We start from the raw sequence: 13,959 nt of genomic DNA, 5'->3' as shown, positions 1-13,959 counted from the left end.
CCCATGAGACTGACAAAGCCTCTCACCTGGCCAGCTCCAGGCATCCCTGTTGCTCTGCCCGGTGCCACCTTTCACTCCTTGGCGCTGGAGTCTCCCGCTAGGTGGCACCACTGCTCTGTTAGCCAAGACAGTCCCCAGTCAGGGACTAAAGTGATAAGTTCTCTATGTGCCAAAGCTGATGGTGGCTCTGGGGAAGTACTTGTGGAAAGTGGGAGGAGACCCCCCCCCGCCCCGGCCCTTTGCCCTCGCTTTGGGAGAGCAGCCCAGAGCAGTGCCCCGTCACATGGAGCTGAGGCAAAGGAAACCCACTAATACTAATCCTGTCTTAATTGCAAATATTGATGTTTTGTTCATCATGGATTCTTTTGCATTAATTTTTTTTTTCTTAAAGATTGGCACCTGAGTTAACAACTGTTGCCAATCTTTTTTTTTTTTCTGCTTTATCTCCCCAACCCCACCCCCGTACATAGTTGTATATCTTAGTTACAGGTTCTTCTAGTTGTGGGATGTGGGACGCTGCCTCAACGTGGCCTGACGAGCGGTGCCATGTCCGCGCCCAGGATCCGAACCCTGGGCCGCCGCAGCGGAGCGCGCGAACTTAACCACTCGGCCACGGAGCTGGCCCTTTTGCATTAATTTTGATTGAAAAAAATATTGCCTTGAAATGTTACTAATCTTATTAATTACCAAGTTTTTTGTTGTCCTCTTAAATTCTGCACTCATTCGCCTCACCCAAGTCCCAGCCTGTGTCAGGGCAGCACGGTTTGTACCAATCGCTGTTTCTGCTCTTACGACTGGCCCCTTCTCTCTGTGAGATCCCCACGCCGGGCAGGGCAGATGGGAGGGCAGCCCACCCTGGGGATGGAGGCTGTGGGCTCCTTGGTCACTGTCGCCGACAGGAGCCCAGTCCCTCTCAGGGTAAGCTCTGCCTCAGGAGGCCCCTCATTCTCCCCATGCATCCACCTCTGCCAGCCCACGCCCCCAGGTCCCCAAAGAGTCCTGAATCCCAACTGCCACTGCCTGGCCACAAGCCGAAGACCTTGCTATTGGAGGGGGTGTGTCTCCAGCCCCCAGCCCAGGGCATCACCTTGCCTTCTAGAACAGTCCCCTGCCCTTAGCATGGCTTGATTTAATTCGTTTCCTGAAGGAATCGAAGGCCCACCATCCCTTCGTGCATACTGTTTGGGCTTATTTCTTCTCTCCCTCTTGTTTTGGGAGGGACCTTCTTACTTCTCTCCCTGAACGAGCTTGTATTCTTCACAGCTTCCGGTGACATCTCTTTAGATGCTCCTAGTTTCTTCCTGTGGGCCCAGCTCCCTCTGCAGAGTTCAGTGAAAGAAAAGAAAGGGAAACAAGCCGCCCACGGAACCAAGAGAAACGGCAGTCAAAGCACCCAGTCCCTCCCGCCAGAACCACCCGGGAGCTCTGAAAATCCCACGGCCCGGCCCACACGCAAGACCAGTTAAGCAGAATCTCTGGGGGTGCAGCCCTTCCACTCTCCCCGGGCATCCTCGGTCTGTAAACCCCCTCAGGTGAAAAGTTCCCAGGCAATGGCGGGAACCCAGGTCCAGACAGGCTGGGGCCCAGCTGAGCCAAGGCTGACACCTATAGGCGAAAGCCGGTACTGCTACTGGGGACAGAAGGACGTCAGAGGCTCTAGGGACTCAGAACCTGTCTTCTCCCCACGAATGATTCTCCTGTTGTTTAAATTTCCCAGTGACGTCCAGTCTAAGCCCTTCCAAGGATGTTTCACCTCCACGTCAGCATTTTCACTGGTGGGGCAGCCCCTACTGGCTGGCAAAATGCTTTGCATGCAGCTGAATCCTGCTGGAGAAATCCGCTCCCCTGGCCCTATGTCTGCACACGGGAGACACACACAGGAGAAACCCACTCTCCCCGCTCTCCAGGATCATAAAGCAGCCACCGGATCCTTGTGCAACCACGCCTTTCATGGTGGAAGAGCCCAGGTCCTGCTCCCTGCCCCTCCTTCCACCTTGAGCTCTCTGGATATGCTTGACTGGCCATATCCCTTCATCGCATGTGACGCCCAGAATTTAGGCTAAATTTTAAAGTATATACAGAAGTAATATATGTTCATCATGAAAATATATTTGCCAGACATAAAACAAAATAGCAGTGCCCCTGTCCCCTCCATTCCCCTCTCATTCCCGCTGTCTGGGGTACCATTGGTAACAGGTTGGTGGCACCCAGAACTGAATGTCATATTCTTGCAGCAAGAGTGAAACGTCCTCCAAAATTGTCCCATTTGCAACAATATGGATGGACCTGGAGAGTGTGGTGTTAAGTGAAATACGCCAGAGACAGAAAGACATGGACAAAGAGAATAGATTAGTGGTTACCAGAGGGGAAGGGGGTTGGGGGTGGGCAAAAGGGACAACAGGGTACATATGTATGGTGATGGATAAAAGTTAGACTACTAGGGGTGAGCACGATGAAGTGTATTGAGGAATTGATAGACAATAATGTACGCCTGAAATTACACAATGTTATAAACTATTATGACCTCAATAAAATTACTTTTTTAAAAAAAGAGTGAGGGGCGGGCCCGGTGGTGCAGTGGTTAAGTTTGTACGTTCCGCTTCTGCCCAGGGTTCACCGGTTTGGATCCCAGGTGAGGACATGGCACCGCTTGGCACGCCATGCTGTGGTAGGCGTCCCACAAATAAAGTAGAGGAAGATGGGCACAGATGTTAGCTCAGGGCCAGGTTTCCTTAGCAAAAAGAGGAGGACTGGCAGTAGTTAGCTCAGGGCTAATCTTCCTCAAAAAAAAAAAAAGTGAAACGTCCTCTCTGAGCCTCAGTTTCTTCATCAGCAACATGCAAATAATTATAGCACCTTTCCTAGAGATTAACAGTGGGACACAAACAGAGGGCCACGCAAACTGCCTGTCACATATTAAGTGTTTACTGAGTGGTGGTTCTTAAAGGCTGACTGAATGGGTGCAACCAGACAGGGGCAGGAAGGACATTATTCTTCCTGCCTATTATGCGCACATCACAGCAGCATTGGCTTCATGTAGATTACTGAAATTAGTCCCAAAGCCCAAATGCTGACGGCATCTGCTGAGAAGTTGTAAATAAAAGAGGCTCCCCAAGGAATCCTTCGGGCCAATGTGCATTGGATGGGTTTACACCAGGGGGCAGTGCTGGGTCACTTATGGAGGGATTGCTTCCTGCTCAGCCAAATGCAGGCCCAGGCAGCATAGCTGCTGTGGAGGCTGTGGAGGCTGCCGCCATTCTGATTACCTCGGGTTGAGCCTGGGGGTATCCTGTCTGCTAGTCTGCCCAGGTCTGAGCTCAGCAGAGTCCCCTGGTGTCAGGTCCTCCAGGGCTGGAGGCACCCACTCTTCTCTGGTGCCCATCTGCAATTTACGGCCACTTCAATGTCTTCAAGCTCAGATTCTGTTCTCACTTTCCACAAGACTCATGTGTACATTGTGCTTCTCTCCACTCGCTCACCTGCGCCCGCGGCAGATCAATCCTAAATTACAGCGTTTCCCACAGAGCCTAGCCTCAGGATCTTTCTCAGCATCCCATGCCGGACAGTCGCTACCAACTGCTCAGCCTCGACACTGGAGCTTCAGTCACTGAACAGATCCTCACTGAATGTCTGCTATGTGCCAGGCGCTCTTCTCCTTGCCATCCTTTCCCTGCCCGAGTCAGGCCCGATGAAGGATTGGCTTCCCTGAAACAGAATGAATTGTCTTGGATCTCCACGCGCACAAGGATGCAGAGCTGCTCTCAGCAAGGATGCCCCAAACTTCTGGGCTTATTCTGACAACGAGAATAAGAGGAGAAGACCGGAAATCTCAAATTCCCATGACACACTCCTGGTCAGACCTGCCATGCTCCTCTAGCCAAATTCAGAATGGCGACAACTCCCTTCCTGCCAACCTGACTCAAAGCTCAAACAACCCCTGTAAGAGTCTGACCCAGATCCAAGGTAGGGCCCCAAGTTAGACTCTTCCCCTCCCCCCAACCCTACCAAAAGGTAAAGAAAATACTTCCAGAGATTCTTCACTTTCCAGGACAGTTCAGATGTCACATACCCTCTCTCGCTGCCAAACATGCACATGCTCTTGGACTTGGCAGACCCGTTGGCTTAAGGGGCTGCCCTGCCCCACCCTGCCTGGAGGTTTGCATTTAAAAATGTTTTGATTATGCGTGCTTTTCAAGAGAAATAAGGGAAAGCGTTCTTTTACAATTCTGCAATTTTAGAGAAAGGGAAGTCAAAAAAGTTCTTGACATGAGAGGTACAGACTATTTTAAGAAAGAGGAGAGGATACAAGAAAGGATACTAGGAATCAGAGGGTTTAATACTGCTTAACCCAGAGAGATCATAAAACCCTTGTGGGGGATTTATCTCTAAGATGGAATCTAGCTGACTGAATGATACGAGATGCTCAGGAGAGCAATAAAAGAAGGGAGGATTTCGGCCTGTTTAATCACTCCTGGAGAAGGAGAGAAACACACCAAAGAGGGTCACAGTTGAGTTACATCATGAGCCAGGGTCAAGAGAAGACATGGGACCTCAGGCCTGATCTAGTTTATGTACTAATGGTCCAACTTTGCACAAATGGGAGAACTAGAAAACAAAGGATGGTTAAACAGGAGTTAAAGGTCATAAGACAGGGTATTCAAGAAGTTGCCCTATGGCCTGAGCAACAGAGCTCTGACAAGGTCACGTACGTCTCAATGGGCCATGGAATCTAGAGACAACAGACTCCCTCAATGTTTCTTGAGGTCACTGTGAGCATGCTGTCAATAGCAATAAGCCTAAATTATCAAGAAAAAGTAAAATATTATTGACTCTACCCTTTTTAAGAGGATAGGAACAAAAGATCACATATTATGTGATCCCATTTATGTGAAATGTCCAGAATAGGCAAATCCATAGAGACAGAAATAGATTACAGTGGGAGTGACTGCTTAATGGGATGGAGTTTCTTTTTGGGGCATTGAAATGTTCTAATATTAGATTGTGGGTGATGTTTTCACATCTCTGTGATATACTAAATAGCAGTGAACTTCTAGTAGGTGAATGTTATGGTACATGAAAATCATCTCAGTAAAGCTGTAACAAAAAAAAGAAGAAGGTAGGAAGGTATGTAATACAACTTATAAATATTCCATTAGAAATTATTCCAAACTTCAGCAATATAAAGGGATTATATTCAGTTACCTGGGGAATTCGCAGTGTGGAGAATTTCGTTCTCAGACAGTGCTGGAAAAATGAAGTGTTTCTATATAACCAACAGAATTCAGTAAAGAGATTAGAGAGAGAAAGTACAAAATATACCCTTAATTCAAGAGAATTATAGACTCATAGAGAAGGGACTCAGAAGATCACATGATCATTCAGACACAATCTCTTTTTTTTAATGGATGAAGAAACAATCTAAAATAGCACAGAAAGTTTTAAAATAGAAAATAATGTCTCTTTCCTACCCCAGTTCATCAGTCCCTTCCACTAAGGTAGTCACTGTTTCTAGTTTCTTGTATACCATTCCATAAATGTTCTATTTGTGTGCAAGTACTTACACACATATGTGTGCACACACACACTTCCCCTATGGTCCAATTAGACTAAAAGTAGAGGAGGAAAAATGTAAACTAAACTTAAGGAAGAGCTTCCTTAATATAAGAGCCCGTCCTCAGAGTTCCCCTAACATTTTTCTATAGTAGGAGCACTTCCTTTTATTTAAGCACACTAAAAAACAGGAGGCAGCAAGTGGTGGAGCCTAACAAATGTATGCCTGAAATCAGGGATGGGCAACCTCGTGGCACATGAGTGACTCTGAGTGATACTCACATAGCCCATTGAGTCAAGGGCACACAAAGATCTAGCAACACACCCACAGCTCAGTTTGGTCCCGCAGCATCGCATTCTGTACTTTTCTTTAGACAAACAGCAGCACCTGTGCAACACAAATACATCTCAGTCCCTCTGATCCCAGTTTATGTGGAAGCTCAAAACTGTCCTGTTGGGGGTGGGAGACGGAGGTGCGTGCGGGAAGATTATGGCTGACACACATGGATTGAAGCATTGGCGTGAGGCACGGGGAAGGTGGCTAATTCCGTGTATTGAGGTTAAGTGGAGATGGTGTATCAGGAAAATCACAGGTAGCATGATTATTGGGAACATTGGCAGGGAAAAGGCAACATAATCACAGGGCTCCATATAAAGCTGGGCTTCTAATCAACTATAAGATGAAATGTTGGTCTATCAGGTAATATGGCTCTTAGCACGGTAACAAGGCTCTTGCCTTGAAATATGGTACCAAAATAGAAGGAATACAGTCCACACTGCAAAGTCCCCTTGAAGATTCTTCACCCTCCAAAGTATTTTTAGCTGTGGTAACCGTAGATGGTGGACAAAGATCTACAGCCCTCAAAATAAGACGGCTCCTGAAACATAAGGTCAGCAGATGCCATCTCCGTAAAGCAAGCCTGCAAGAAGGAGGGGATTAGCTGTCTCCAGGGCAGCTTTCCAGAAGTAACGCATCTTGTGGAGTGATTTGGAATGACCTATGAGGAGATTAAAGTGCCTGTCCTGAGAATGCCATTAGCAAGCTGCCTAACTCAACGCAAAATAACCCCACACTTAGGAAGCTGTGTGTTGTGGCAACGAGGGTAACCGGCAGGGTGGTGGTCTGCACGCGTATCTGAAAAAGGAGAGTTGGAAAATGAAACTCTGTCGGTGTGTCGCCAGGAGGTCCATCAGGCACGCTGGTTCCGAATGATTGATCCTGTTCCTTTACGTGAAAATAGCCTTTAGGCAATGGAGGCCAGGCTGTCAGATCATCAGAACTTGATAGGAATAGCACATTAGAAGACACAACTTTTGTTCTGTGCTCACTTAGTAACTCCCTTACCTCATTCACCAGCAAGAGACTGCACTGGGACAAAGACTGCTTCCACTTCTTGGACCCAGAAGAGCTCCCTTTAGAAACAAATAAAGCGGAATTCAGGTGTAAAAGTCAGTCTCTTGTGAGTTTGGTTACTAATTTCTGACCAGGTGATTGACCTTAGATGCCCTGATAAGTCACGCTCCTGAACTTCAGTCTAGCATTCTTTCATCCACCATTTCTTGAGCACCTCCTCCACACCAGCACTGTGGTAGGAACCAGTAAAACCCAGAGAAAGGACAGAGTCCCTGCCCTCAGGGAGCTTCCAGACCAGCGTTGACCCAAGCCTGCACAGTGGTTAAATATCACACTTGTTATGGCTGGCCTGAGGGGACAGCGAGCATCCTCCACACTTACTGAATCCGTACTGACCTCACATTTATAGTCTACCCACAGGATCAGAAAATCCATTCATCTGAGACCTGGGAGGAACCACAGACATCATCATATCTAGTGGTTCTCGATTTTGCCTGCATACAATCACCTGGAGAAGCTTTTAAAAAATACTGATCCCGGCTCCAACCCCCAGAGATGTTCATCGAGTTGGTCTGGAGCAGACGCCAGGCCTCAGGATTTTTAAAGTTCGTCCAGGTGAGTCAGAGGTGAAGGCAGGGCTTAGAGTCACTGATCTAGTCTAGTGCTGTATTTCCCAGGGGGTGAACCGAGACTCAGGGAACTGAGGGGACGGGCCCGAAGTAACACTCATGTCAGTGTGATGCCCGTGTAGGTTCAGAGACTTACAGCACATTAAGCCAGGCTACGCTTTGGCCAGGTAGCGTCTCCCACATCTAGTCATCTGCACGTGATCCTCGTTGTATTTGCCGTGGACACATGCACATTTCAGACTTAATATTTTTTCTTTAAAACCGATGATTTTTTTGAATTTAAATGCTATGTTAGCCTTATCCTCAGCAATAAAATTTATGAAATATATTTAAAAATTAATAACTCTTAAGATGAGACAGATTGAACAGTAGGCCACCTTAGTTCATGTTGCATATCACGCCCAGTACACGTAGCCCACTTTGGGACGCACAGCATGGAGGTGTTGGTGGCACTGGCAAGGCTTGGGAAGGTCTGGCACAGGTGTCCTACACCTCTGCAGCAGGTGCTCACATGTGGGGCTGAAGAGAGTTCAGGTGACCACAGGTACCAGGCAGCAGCTGGTCCTCAGGGAGCCTGTCAGTCCGTGGTAGCACTGAGAGTGGGAGGGTGATTTATGACAGGGTTGGAGGGTGGAAGGAGGGGCAACGACAGCAGGATTTATTTTACCTCTTCTGGAAAGGCCACAGGTCACTCCATACCAACAGACTATTAAAATGAAGCTGCCGATCCATCACCTGGAATCTGCTGATGCAAACGCACTGAAATTGATCTAGGAGGAGGGAAAAAACACCATTACAAGATGCTCATCAAGCAACACCACGGAGACATCCTTCCGTCTGGGTTCATAAAGATGCAGGACTTTTAATCTATCATTCTATTTACCAAGACATTTTCTTTCTTGAATAAGCTCATTGATCCTGATATCTTGTTTAACAGGTTCTAAACTGATATGCAATATTCGGAGAGCAAGAAGGGAAAAAATTACTTGTTCACCAGTCCTCCCTTCAGTTCCACTTCAGGATGCGTTAGTTCTTTCAGTTCTGACCAACAAGTTCTTCATAATCAGGGCTTTGACTAAGAAGTTTCCTGGTTTTTAAATCTGGGAGAAAAGTGGCAAAAGGAAGAATTCATCCTCACATGAAATGAGATGAGCCAGAACCCTTATTAAAACCAACCTACCCGGAGAAAACCTAAGACTTTGTACGTTTCTCTCTCACTCTTGAGTTTTACAAGGAGTTTCAATGACACAGTGGGTCCACTGCTAAGACGGTCCCTGGGGTGGGCTCTGATTCACGTGCACAAGGAGACGCAGACAAGGATATTCAATGCAGCAGTTTTTACAACAGGGGAAAATCAGAAATGCCTTGAATGCCAATCAATAAGAGAATAGATAAATAAATTGTAGTGGAGTTACACAATGGAATGATATACAGCAATGAAAATGAGTGAACCAGAGCTACATGTATCAACTTAGATAAATCTCAAAGAAAAGTTGATGAAAAACAGCAAAAAGTAATTATGTATACAGCACCATACTATTTTGGTATAGTTTTAAAATATAAAATAGTAGTGCATATTGTTTATGGATACACACAGAAAACAAAGGTATAAAACATTGGACAGGAAAACGCACACTGCCTTCAGAGAAACAGCTGCCGTTGGGATGGCAGCAGGAGATAAATAACTGTAGTGTTTTATTATTATTATTATTTATTGCAATTATGTTTAAGGATCTGAAGCAAATATGGAAAAATAACACTTATTAAACCCAGATGGTGGGTCATGAATATCTTTTAAATTATTTTCCAGATTTTTCTGTCAACCTGAAACTTTCGTAGCTGAAAAAAAGTTTTTTAAGCTATTGAAGCTCTGAATTAAATGCACATGTATGAATTCATCTGGTGGAGACATTCACCTATGACAGAAAGTCCTGGTGACTACTAAGGGGCAAATGCAAAGCTCAACTTTTGTCAGGTGGACTGACACATGTAAAATCGGCAGAAAGGATTTGCTAAAGACAAGAAAATAATATTCAATTAACAAAATTTTATACAAGTAAAAAAAGTGAGCTAAAAATGTTTCACTTAGTGACGCAGCTTTGCTTTTTAAAAACAAATGGCAAAAATATTTTTAATTTTTTTTCCTGAATTTACTTTAAAAATGACAAAATTAACATACACTCATTTTAACAAGTCTAGCTATATAGAGACAGTTAAAAAAGTTGACAGGCTCCCATCTCTTGTTCCAATTCCACCTCCATCGCACAAGCTGACCAAGGTTTATAATTTTATATGTACCCCTTCAACTCTTTCTCTATTACATTTTAAAAAATTGCTTTGTGCATTTTTTAAACAATTCAATTTTCATAATTGAAAATAATTTATTTTTATCACTGCCAACACAATCCATATTCGTTTTAGAAAAATACAGGAAATGCAAATGAGCAAAAACAAGGTAAAACAAAAACGTTTAAGTGGGCATGCATTTTAATTCACTGTTTGAAAAAGCTTAATACATATTTAATTCCTGAATCAAAGCTTTAGAAGAAACTCCACTTGGCAGCTCACAAATGGCTGGCTTTGTTTACAATAGTCGCCTGTCGTGAGAGGACCTGCATGACCAGCCAGAATGGTTTCCACTTCAGGCAGGGTGTAATTTGGGCTGGTAAATCAGCAGTCATACCCTGGGGCTCAAGGTGGGGTGCCACCCTTGTCCCCCAAAGTATAGCAGCCGGTATGGTCAGGGACACGACGCTCCTCTCCTTTCCACCAGGCTGCTTGACAGCTGTGGCTCAAAGTGTCCTGCTTCACTCCTTCTTTGCTCCCCCCACCTCTTGTCACTGTCCTTCTTTCTCCTCTGTCCTTCTCTCTACCACCTCCCTTACTCTACTCCTTTCCTTTCTCCAACTGGCAAAGTGTCCATGTCACTCACTTCTTGGGTAACTGGAGCCCTTCAGCTGTTTGGGTCCCTGTTTGGAAGGACATCTCAGCACTTTCTGGGGCTCCTGGGGCGGCCAACTGCCCACAAGGCTTCATGTGTCAAAGCAGGAGGCTGACGCAGATCTCCTTACAAGAACTTTGCGCGAGCAATGGAAGTTACCTTAGGTGCTGAAAAAAAATCTCTCCAGAACTGCCCCAGGCCCTTTCTGAGACCTCTATTTCAAATTAAAACTTTCCCCTTTCACAGTTTGGGGACCCATCGTGTACCCCTGGAGGATGTGTGGGGGAAGAAGCTACAAGGAAAATACTCACAGGCAGAGTTACCTCTCCGGGAAGAGGAAGGCCCGAGACAGGTGCAGGTCGGCAGAAGCAGACTCAGGAAACAGGAGAAGAGCAGGGACATTTTAGGCAAGAACGATCACTCCGTCCACCTGTGAAGAGCTTCAGATTGGGGGTGGGACGTGCCTGGGTGAGCGGAGGGTTCAATCTCTTGTCTCTTCCCTTCCTTCCTGCACACCTTTCTTTCTTTATTTTGTGCTTCTACTCAATCTTAAATGCTCTTCTCCAAAACAGGTTGTTTGGAAATAGGTGAGCATTACCAGTCTTGCCCCAAATTATTTGGATAGGCTTTCGCAGGACAACTGCTGGTGTAAAAATCAACAACTCTCATAGAAGGCACAACGCCAAGAGGGAACCCTAACCTAAGCTATGGACTCGGGGTGATGATGACGTGTCAATGTAGGTCCATCAACTCTAACAAACGTACTGCTCTGGTGGACACTGTTGATAGTGAGGCAGGCTGTGTCTGGGGCGGGTAGGAATTATATGAGAACTCTCTGTACTTTCTGCTCAATTTTGCTGTGAATGTAAAACTGGTCTAAAAAAGTTGTCTATTTTTTAAAATTTTTTTAAAGGCTACAACCACTGCCAGGAGGTAGAAACACTCCCTGTACCTCCTCATACAATGTAAACGTTAAACACAGAAAGACAGAAAGGGAAAGAAACAAGGACTTCAAAGACAGTCCCCAGGGTTTAATATCAGCAGGCACCTAGTAATCATGTGGGGACAAGGCGCCTGGGACGGGGGACACTTTCCCTTGCTTGGCGCCAGAAACCCTTGGCATTATCAATTTACACAGGGAGAAGCAAGAACGTCTTCATAATCCAAGGCTTGGGCTCCTCCTCCTTCATCCCTGTGGGGAAGGAAATCTGAGGACATTGCAAATCTGGCCAAGAAATGGGGCCAAAGCTGTAAATCCCAACAGGGTTGTTCTCAGAAACCAAGCCATGGGATCATCTGGCCTCAATTGATCTACCTGACCCTGGGCTTCTCTAGCAACCCCGACCAAGGAAATGTTATCAATCATATGTTATTCACCAGGTATTATTAATCATCTATTCTTATGAACTCAACATTTGTTGAGTACTGACTGTGTGCCAGCCGACATTTGTTGAGTGCGTCGCATACCTTCTCTTACTTGTTCCTTATGTCCCTACTTAAGAAGGTGCTACTCTTATCCCGTTTTTACAGATAATGAAACTGAGGTTTAGGGAGAATAAATAATTTTCTAAAGCCACAATTATAGTAAGTTTCAGAGCCAAGAAAAAAACTCAAATCTATCACACACCAAAACCCACACTTTTACCTCCTAAATCCTGTGCTCCGGGTCTCAGTAACACTACAGGAGTAAGGGTGAGCAGAAGAGCGCTTGGGTTTTTCTAGTGGTTCCATCCATTTCTTAGTGTCCAGAACTGGACTAAGAAGGCCTTTTGTCTTTCACGTCTACAAAGCCCTCCAGATTTTTCTGTGCTCACTCTCCCTGCCACACCCCACACAATAGCCACCCTGGACAACTTGCTTTTCTCCAGACTCATCAAGCTTTCCTATATCTCCATGTGGCATATGTTGCTTATGTGGTTCCACCTGCCGGGAATGACTTTTCTCTATTTTCCGTCTGACAAAGCCCCCTTTCGAGAATAAATTCCAGTGTGGTCCCCTCCTCGGCGAAAACTTTCCTAGTCTTGCAAGAATTACTTTTCCTCTCCCCGCTGTGCTTTCACCACATTGTGTTAGACCCTCAATTCTAACCCCTAGCATATCGATCTTTGCTATTTCTGCTCAAGTCTGTCCTTCCGCCTGGACTCTGTAAGACAGGAGTTCATCTCTCCCCTTATCTTACTCATTTTTGTAGAGAGTAGGTACCGGAACTATTGACCTAAATGCACATCAGGTGCCCTTTATAGAGAGGAAGGATAGTACTACTGTACAAATGGATAGTGGGTGCTCAAAATATCCATTGTATGAGTTGTATGCATAAAGCAAGTTCCATTGGGCAATATCAGTAAGACTTTGGAGATCATTCTGCATTTGTGGACTCTAAGGTTCACAATGATTGGCTCAGAGTTATACTACCCAAATCACCAAAGAAACAATGGCAAAAGCTAAATCAGAACGAGTGTCTGCACTGAGCAAAGCCTCAATCTTAGCTTGTAACCTCCTAGTTGTGAATTTTGTTTTTATGAAAAGTGGTCCAAGATGGAAAGTATGTCCTGAAAACTGGATTTATTTGTGACACATAAGGGTCTAATGGGAAGATTTTTATTCAGAAGGATTCAAAGAGACTTTCCTCATCTACTGACTTCTAAGAGTCAAACATTCCGTCCCAGGACCTCTCAAGTAAGAGGGGAAATTGCTTCTTCCGGAAATAAGCAGAAACCAACTAGAAATAAGTTTTATTATAACTGTGTGGCAAATAATAGTCTTTCATGATGTGCCCCTATGCCCCTAAGAGGCCTTTCCAGTTCATTCTAAACTGGGTTCTACATCAATCAGAGACCAGAGAGCATGCTTACCCCAGGGCACATTGGTTGCTTGGCCTAGACGCCATCTGGACTACGGGTCCTGGGAGGTTAGAGGCCTCTGATGTGAGAGGCTGGACAATGCTTTGGAGATGTGACTTGTGCAGCAGGGAATACTTAGGGAATTCAGCTGCTGAACTTGCCCCCAATTCAACTGGCAAAAGGATGTGTCCAATGACTAGGTCTGTGTCTACGCTCAAACTGTCTCGCAGACATTGCCCTCTCAGAGAGTAATTGTGAGATGGTAAAAAGGGGCTAAGCCAGGAGGCGTAGACTCCGCCATTTCATCCTCTGTCTCCTCCTCCCGCCTCACCAGTTATATGTTATTGTCACACATACAATATTAAACTCTGGTCACTACACCAGGACATTGTTGGGCTTGATATTTCTGGCTGACTGGTGAAAACAGCTAGGTTGTGTGCTGAGAAATACTCAGCCCGGGTTATCTGTTGCTGTGCAAACGCAGAGCTTAGCTACGAGTCTAGCTTGGCTCATGATTCACGAGAGAGGTTGTTAGCATCTGGATGTTCTCTGCACATGAATTCGGGGGGGGGGGGGTGCCATCAGCAGTGGTAACAGCAGCAGAGTAGGTCTGGAAATAAGCATGGGCTGGGAATTCTTTCAAGG

The 13,959-nt window shown here is 45.7% G+C and overlaps 2 long non-coding RNA genes across 6 annotated transcripts; one reads left to right on the top strand and one right to left on the bottom strand.

Moving 5' to 3' along the window:
• Nucleotides 1–2,089: 2,089 nt before the first annotated feature.
• On the bottom strand, nt 2,090–11,150 carry LOC102147674 (uncharacterized). Of its 5 annotated transcripts, none has more exons than XR_011423078.1 (7): nt 10,786–10,893; nt 8,417–8,633; nt 8,201–8,303; nt 6,896–6,963; nt 5,833–5,938; nt 5,203–5,263; nt 2,090–3,705 (listed from the first exon to the last, which is right to left on the bottom strand). It is a non-coding gene; the product is annotated as an uncharacterized lncRNA (long non-coding RNA). The 5 variants fall into 5 exon arrangements; XR_011423080.1 differs by having other exon boundaries at nt 8,520–8,633; nt 10,786–10,889; XR_011423079.1 differs by lacking the exon at nt 10,786–10,893 and adding an exon at nt 10,217–10,392.
• Nucleotides 5,604–8,728, top strand: LOC111775737 (uncharacterized). Its single transcript, XR_002811698.2, has 2 exons — nt 5,604–7,519; nt 8,214–8,728. It is a non-coding gene; the product is annotated as an uncharacterized lncRNA (long non-coding RNA).
• Nucleotides 11,151–13,959: the final 2,809 nt, after the last annotated feature.

Source organism: Equus caballus, chromosome 11, assembly GCF_041296265.1.
Source record: "Equus caballus isolate H_3958 breed thoroughbred chromosome 11, TB-T2T, whole genome shotgun sequence".
Classification (NCBI taxonomy): domain Eukaryota; kingdom Metazoa; phylum Chordata; class Mammalia; order Perissodactyla; family Equidae; genus Equus; species Equus caballus.
The sequence above is the reverse complement of the archived record's forward strand: the minus strand, read 5'-3'. Positions and strand labels throughout refer to the sequence as shown.